Source organism: Ruditapes philippinarum, unplaced genomic scaffold (assembly GCF_026571515.1).
Source record: "Ruditapes philippinarum isolate M1 unplaced genomic scaffold, ASM2657151v2 ctg4049_1_1_1_1, whole genome shotgun sequence".
NCBI lineage: Eukaryota > Metazoa > Mollusca > Bivalvia > Venerida > Veneridae > Ruditapes > Ruditapes philippinarum.
Window position 1 is genome coordinate 21,582 of NW_026857367.1, and position 8,611 is coordinate 30,192.

Below are 8,611 nucleotides of genomic sequence, written 5' to 3' on the forward strand. Positions count from 1 at the left end.
CTGAAATTCCGAAGGCTCTGAAAATTTCGCTAAGCAATTCGTACTTTTGAAGCACATACTAGTACCATGGCCAAAGGCGCTCTCTAATATTAATTCAAATAAAATATTTTTTTTAACTGATAATAATATATGAACAAAATATTATAATTCATGTTTTAAATAATCATTACACATCGCTTAAAAGTTTAATTACATTTTCTATAAGCCAAAATTTATACGATACATTTCTATAATTTTTATCAATATTTGAAATTATTATGCAAAATGTGCCCATTGTAAACATTTCAACCCTTTCCATGTTTGTTTAAAAGTGTTAACCTAATTAATTACTTTGATTATGAACATGGACGCGGTTAGTAATAGTAGCATTTTAAGCTAAGGCTGATGATGTATGGCAATGTATGAAAAAAAGTTGGGTAATATAATTGATAAAGCACACACTCATAACTTTCGACAAGGGAGCACCTTCCAAACTGTCTTTAATCCAAGTCTGCATTTGAAGTTTTCATTTTTAGGTGTGTCGACCAACATTATATATTCTCATAATTTCTAATCATCGTTGTTTGCGCTGCTCTGCATCCTAACATAACCTGTTTGTTTCTTCAATCAGTTATGTCATAGATGTCAATATCACTATAACAATTTATTGTTTTTCATTCAATCATTTAACGTCAGAGCAACGCCCCGAAATTTCATTTTATTTTGTTCCAGTCATAAGATGCACAACTTTTACTTACGGCGATACGCCAATAAGCATGGTAAAGTCCAGAAGTGTCATTTACAATTCTTATCATTTTCATAATTACGTTAAATGATGTTGAATTTTGCTGAATCTAGTACAAGAAAGTGCGGACGAGGGTGTGTACAAGATATTGTTGTCCATGAAGACTACTACATTGTTAATCAAGTCATGTTTGATGTTTTCATATTTCACAAATACAAAATACTGAAACTAAATGACGATAGATAAAGTAAATACATCTTCAAACATATTACAGACAATGACTAGAAAATAATATATTTGATTTCTTTGGATGTTTTGCGGCTGAACACTTCGATTTGCCACCGAAGTTATTGATTTATGAACTGACTGTAGTATTTTCTGAAATTCCTTTCTGAACAAAGATCCGGTCATGAAGTAGAGAAGAAAATTGAAACTGAAGTTGCTCCAAATCAAACATTTCGTGATTGCGTTAAGCAGCTGATACTTTGCTATTGTATGCTCGTAGACCTCTTTGCCGAATTCGATGAGGTTAAGGTACAAGCCATACGGAACAGTTGTTACAACGTATACACTGCAGAGAATGAAAAACATTTTGTAATTAGCACTATTTCTAGGTGACAGCCGTTCCTTGCGATTTACGGCGTTGTTTTGGATTTGAACACTGCGTAGTGCTCGTTTGCTCTTAATCAATGATGTTGCCACAATAGCATTTCCCGTGATAATGAGTATAAGAGGTACAACCGATCCAAGAACAAGGAGCAATTTGTTCCATACGGCGTTATAGAATTCTGAGTATTCCCCTTTGCGTAAGGTGCAATGGTTGGTTGTCTGGATTCGTGTTACATTTTTTTCTGTAATATTAATCTGTCTTTCAATCATGGTGGTGCCGTAAATCAAATGTGCGTTTAATAGGATGACGGGAACCAATGTGACAAAGGCGATGATAACTGCGTTTCTCGGTGTCATCTTTGACTTGAATGTAGTCGGAGACAGCGTTACCAACGTTCTTTCCGCTGTTACCAAAACGATGATCCAGCATGACATCATTCCAGACGCAAACGATGACCAATGTGAAAAGGCGCAGGTAAATGAAGACCATGAACGTATTTCAGTGCCAAAGACGATCCTTAAAGTATTAGGCAAAGGATCTGTACAGCAAACTATAATATCTGTAACTGCTAGAAACATGAAAAATACACACGTTGACTTTTTTTTGAAGTTGACGCGATGATAAAACCATCAAGTTAAGAAGGTTTCCAATTACTCCAACAACAACTAAAGTGAACGGAACAACTTGCCAAATCCATGAAGCTACGTAACATTCAATATATCCATATATGTCACACTTAAAAGAAACAAGTTTACCATACGTCAAAGTTGGCATTGTTTGCTAAGACTTATTTAAATGTTAACATAATAATATCAATAAATAACGATAAAAACTTGTAGATCTTTACACTGCAAAAGGTCTGGAACAAATGAGATATACCTTCGCAGTACATTACCATAGGTAATCTCTCTTCTGATAAGTTGATATAAAAACAACAAAATTGATCACTGGAATATCAAGTCACAACAGTCTTTTCAAAAGGTGTTAAGAATACCAAGAGTGTATGGTTTGCCCCACATGACATTACAGAAAGACACATGATAATTGAATACAGGCCTGTTACACTGTCTTATATTGACGTCACTTAATATAAAACCAATAGTTTAAAAGATGTTCTTTACGATTTAATATATTATGTAAGTTAGACGTCAATAATTTATAAAACAAACAAAATTTCAATTGAAAAAGCACGCGAACTCAATATGATATTCATGTATTCATAGGAATGAAGGGTAATTAGAAAAATCACTAACAACCATTTGTTATTCTGCATTTATGAAGCAACTTTTTATGTTGTTATAGTAACAAAAAAATGATGTCTTTATAATATCAAATATTAAGTGCATGCAATAAACACCAGAATTCTTTCAAAATATTTAAAGCAGCACGCCTCCAGATTTATGTTAATTTTCCTGAAAAAGCAAAAAATAAGCAAATAAAGCAATTTACTCATTATTAATAACACTTACAACCCACGTAAATTACCAAAAAGCGGTCAAAATATGCATAAATAGACTTAATTGCGTTTGTTGTAAAAACTGAAAAATCAGTCATTAATCGCACATAATATCTTAAATATCATTCGTATCTTAAAACCGTTTACTTTTCCTTACATCTTAGTTCATATTTCTCAAGTTTGATTTCATTAAAATAGTTTGACTCATCTGGAGGCATGTAGCTTTAACTTATACATATATACGCTATTAAAAAGTCGTCGGATATTTTCCCATTGTGTTATAAACCTTTCATTGATATTTTGTCACATTTGCTATTGAATAATAAACGTGTCTTTGATAGTTCTTTTCTTTCTGCCGTTGTGTATTGGATATTTTGCAATCCATTTAACGTTGACTGATCCATGTTTACTTGATATTTTGTCATATTTGCACGTTAATTGGTCAACGATTTCTATAAATTATGTCGCTTTTTTACCTTGTTTAATAAAGGTTGCCAATATGTTTCGTTATTTTTTATGCTTGTTCTCTAAAGAACGTTTGTTAGTATGGAATGTTTTCACGTTGTTTGATAAACGATTCAATAATATTTTAACATTTTTATGACCCCATCCCCTTCGAAGAAGAGTGGCTATTTTGTTTTGCTTTTGTCGGTCTGTTTGTCGTTCTGTCCGTCGGTAGACCACATGGTTTCCGCTGATTATCTTAAAAACTATTTATCAAAAGTTTTCATGTTTCACAAAGTGATAGGTCATAAGTAATAAATGACCTTTATTGATTTTAGGATCACTAGGTCATAGGTTTAGGTCACAGTGGCTTTAAATGTCAGAATGGTTTCAGCTTATTATCTTGAAAAGTAGTCATTACGGAGTCTTCATTTTTCATATAGTGATTAGTCATAACTAGTAAATGACCTCTATTGTTTATGGGTCACTACGTCAAAGTTCAAGGTCAAAAGGGCCTTAAAGGTCTGATTGATTTCCACTGATTATCTTGAAAAAAATTCATCACAAAGTTTTTATATTTCATATAGTGATTGGTCATAACTAGTCGATGATCCCTATTTATTATTTGGTCACTAGTTCAAAGGTCAAGGTCACAGGGTCTTTAAATGTCTGAATCGTTTCACTATTTATCACAAAGTCTTCATATTTCACCTACTGATTGGTCATAAGTAGTAAGTGTCCCCTTTCAAATTTGGGGATACTAGATAAAAGGTCAAGGTCACAGGGTTCTTGAATGTTAGTGTGGTTGCCGCTAATTATCTTGAAAGCTATTTATCACAAAGTCTTCATATTTCTAATATTTAGATTATTAATTTTGGGTCACTTATTCAAAAGTCAAGGTCACAGGGGCCTTAAATGTCAGAATGGTTTCTGCAGATAATCTTGAAAACTATTTATCACAAGGTCTTCATCATTTTTTATTTGTTTCATAATTGAACACTTCCATATGTACCCATTTAATAGCCAGTTTCTATAGCAAAATTACCAATAATGTGAGTCAAGGGCTAGACAGGTATTTCTTGTTTGTTGTTTGATAAACGTTCTGTATGTCCTTGGTAATTCACTTTTAAACGCTTTTGGTAAATACTTTTTAGTGCTTTTGAAACAACTAATGTTCTTTATTTTATAGATGATCACGTTATTCGAATAAACGTTTTATTTATTTTTTTTACCCATTCAACGATGTTTTTACGTACTTAAACTCTTAATATCTCTACGTTTCCAAAGTTTTATAAAAGTATGATCGGAGTATACAAAGAAAAACAGCTATGTCTTTAACGCAGGTTAAGCTTTTGAAAAGTCCGGATTTTGATGACATTTGATACATTTCTATTTCGGCTGCTAATTTATTTCACGAATTTTAAAATGTCGAGTTGATGGTTGAGATATCATCTCAAATATGCGTCAGTCCTTAAAAAAGTATAAATCTAACATTCATTTACACGGATTTATTTAATTTCATTTTGTTAATATAAGTATTGAGATTTACAAAATAGTATCAAATGTTAACTTATAATAACAAGAGGAAGGAAGTTTACAACCTATTGTATATGTCAAATATATATGAAGCGACCCGTGATTTATAATTTGTTTTTTCCGCCACATTAAAGTTAACACAGTTCAGTTATTTCATTTTTTATTTTTCTACCTTTAAATTATCCAAAATTTTAACATTATTTTTTTTCTTTATTCCACAAATATTTTTTCAATGTTACTTCTACAAATGTTTCTTTCAAACTCTTAAAATTCAAGGCAACGGCTCAAATATATCTGTCCATTGCCGTGTGCAACAATTGCCCCAAAAAGCTACATCCAAAAAAGGGTGATGAGCTGTCCTTAATAACCAATGAAATGTATCTGGATTATAACAAAATGTAAACATCTAAAACAAGATGATAAAACTAGTAAATGTTAGGACAATGCCCTGTAAAATAATCTCTCTCGCGAGTACCGACAATGGACTACTGCGAGCACATTTTCATCGTACATTTTCCTTTTTTAATTTAGATATTCTTTCTTTTTAATTAAAGAGAAGAAACCAGAAGAAAAATAACAGAACATTCAATGCATGTTTAAATTGGTAATGTATATCACGATTTCATGTATATAAATCATTTGACCTTAAGTTATAAGTTCCATGAGGCATTTTAATACTTTAAACGGTGCTTGTTTAACATAGATATTTATGTAATTAACATTAATCTTACATCGGACGTAATAACGTTTAAAAGATGGGTGGATAGTTACTTATGACTGTTTAAACATCGCTTGTTATTTAAGCATTTAAATCGATATTTTAACACAAGTGATTCATACAATGAAATGCCACACTTGAATGAAATTTTAAGTGCGCATATGTTTTCAGTTTTCTTTGTTTTATATACATGTATTAAGCGCGCATATTTCATTTAAATACCAAGTGGTTATTTTCAGGAATAAGATAGGAAATTATCACTAGTTCATCTGTAGATTTAAGCATTCGATAACCTTATTTTTGAGCAGTAAATACCTACCTTTCATGATATTGTATAAACAATAGTCGGGTTTGTTTATTAATAGAGGAGTGTTAAGGAAATGGTTTACGAATTTTTGTAGGATATTTAATATGCATTTAGATACTGGCAAAAAAGCGAATCATTATTTTGAGAGAAAATCGTGTATCTTAAACTAATAATTCAATATGTATTCTTATAATATGTTTGAATTGCGGATAAAATTCCTTAATAACTTTAACGTTTTATATTCAAATTGTTTTTAGAAAAACACCATTGTACGGAAGCGTCCTGGTGCCAATTCATAATGTTCTATAAAAAAAATAAACTCCTACGTAGGAGATAAAAAAGCCTAATTAGGAGTTTGTAACTCCTACGTAGGACTTTTAAACTCCTACGTAGGACTTTGTAAGTCCTACGTAGGACTTTATAACTCCTACGTAGGACTTTATAACTCCTACGTAGGACTTTTAAACTCCTACGTAGGACTTTATAACTCCTACGTAGGAGATAAAAAACCTAATTAGGAGTTTGTAACTCCTACGTAGGACTTTTTAAGTCCTACGTAGGACTTTTAAACTCCTACGTAGGACTTTATAAGTCCTACGTAGGAGATAAAAAAGCCTAATTAGGAGTTTATAACTCCTACGTAGGACTTTTAAACTCCTACGTAGGACTTTTAAACTCCTACGTAGGACTTTATAACTCCTACGTAGGAGATAAAAAAGCCTAATTAGGAGTTTGTAACTCCTACGTAGGACTTTTTAAGTCCTACGTAGGACTTTTTAAGTCCTACGTAGGACTTTTAAACTCCTACGTAGGACTTTATAACTCCTACGTAGGAGATAAAAAAGCCTAATTAGGAGTTTATAACTCCTACGTAGGACTTTTAAACTCCTACGTAGGACTTTTAAACTCCTACGTAGGACTTTATAAGTCCTCCGTAGGACTTTTAAACTCCTACATAGGAAATAGGATTACAACATTGGTGATCGCACCGAGTAGTGCCCCTTATTTTATAAAACACCATTTGCTGTCGTGATGGATTCTAGCGTGGAAGTGCCTGTTGACATGTTTACATTTCTAGAGGGGCGTGATGTTGCTAGTCACCTAATAGATAAAATGAGAGACGACAAGGTATGAAATGAGGAATAAATTCCAAAACTATGCTATATTTTTTAAAAAAAAAAGGAACTTTGGGGAAAAATTTACGGGTTCTGCCCTAAAAAGGGCCAATTTTCCCGAATTTCATTTTGCCAAAAATATTTTTATTCGGTTTAAATTCCCTCCCATTCTGTAAATATATTTCTATCAAACGTTAATTTATTTTAGCTCAGCAAAACGAATGTAAATATATTTCTATCAAACGTTAATTTAATTTAAGCTAAAAAAACCGAAGCTGTCCAGCATACCCGTAGTCCGTTAGTCAAGATTTCAGCCAATTCAGGTCAATTTTTTGTGCAGTTGTCTAAAATATTTTAAGTACAGTGTTACGAATGTATTTTGTTTATTTCTTAAGTTAATAACTTAAAACTTAAAATATTTGTTCATTATCATCCACCGCACCTTATAAATATAAGACCACAGGGGGCCCACACAGTGTTTGGATGGTATATACTGCTTGATAGTGACCTTAAAATGAGATTTTAGTCATAACCTTATAATATGTATATAAATAGTCTATATTTTAATTTATATACATATTATAAGGTTATGACTAAAATCTCATTTTAAGGTCACTATCAAGCAGTATACCATCCAAACACTGTGTGGGCCCCCTGTGTTTAAGAACAATGTTCATAAATCTAAATGCAACAAAAGCCCTGGGATCAAAATTGACACCGCCCCTGGGGGTACTCTATTAAGTAAAAACTTAAAAAAAAATTCTTTTAAATAACCTATAGAGCTAGAGCTTAGATATTTAGAATGCACTCACTCCGGGGCTTATCTCACAAGAATTGGAAGCAGCCAAGCCCTTAATTTTTGGGTAAAATTACACGGTGTATTTGCAAAAGGGGAAGAAAAAACTTGATGTAAATTATTGTGCGGAAAATGATTTTAACGAAATTTTCTTTAGGGAAGCAGCCCTATACCGGCCCCTGTAATAGAAGGGAAAAAGGCCCTGGAATGAAACATCATCTAGTGAGTGTCTACCAAATTTGTTCAAATAAAACCCCCAGGGTTAAATTGGCCCCGCCCCGGGGGTCTGATTTTCCTGATATGTCTATAGTAAAAACTTAAAAATCTTCTTTTTAAAACCCGAAAGAGCTAGAGCTTAGATATTTACTATATATACAGGTGAGCGATTTCAGTGCCATCATGGCCCTCTTGTTTATTTATTCTTTTTCTACACTTAACTTTACTTAATGGACTTATTTCATTTTTATATATATCTGCTATAGCATATATAATAAGTTACAAATCAAATTCAATTCAGCAATTCAAAAAATGTCTTCAACTTCTGTCTCGCGCTCAGTCAGGCCAGTGGCGACTTCGTCCCCGGTGCCAAGTGAGTACCTCAATAGGTGATTACCACGGAGAAATGTATGGCAAGATTTTCACCAAGGGACTATCAAAAGCTAATCCCTATCTTCAACCACACAGTGTTGTGGTGATAGACATCGCACCTTATCGCACCATTTGCAATGACAAGTGTCCAATGTAGTCAAGTTAATTACAAAAAGTGTGATGACGTCCTTGTTACAGCACCATAAGTTAACATACACCAAACATGCTCAAGTCTCGTGTGCTCACAATAAAAAAGATGATTTTTGTTGCAAGAGATTATGTCATGTGTAGCACAAAATCTCAACTGAATTTTAAAT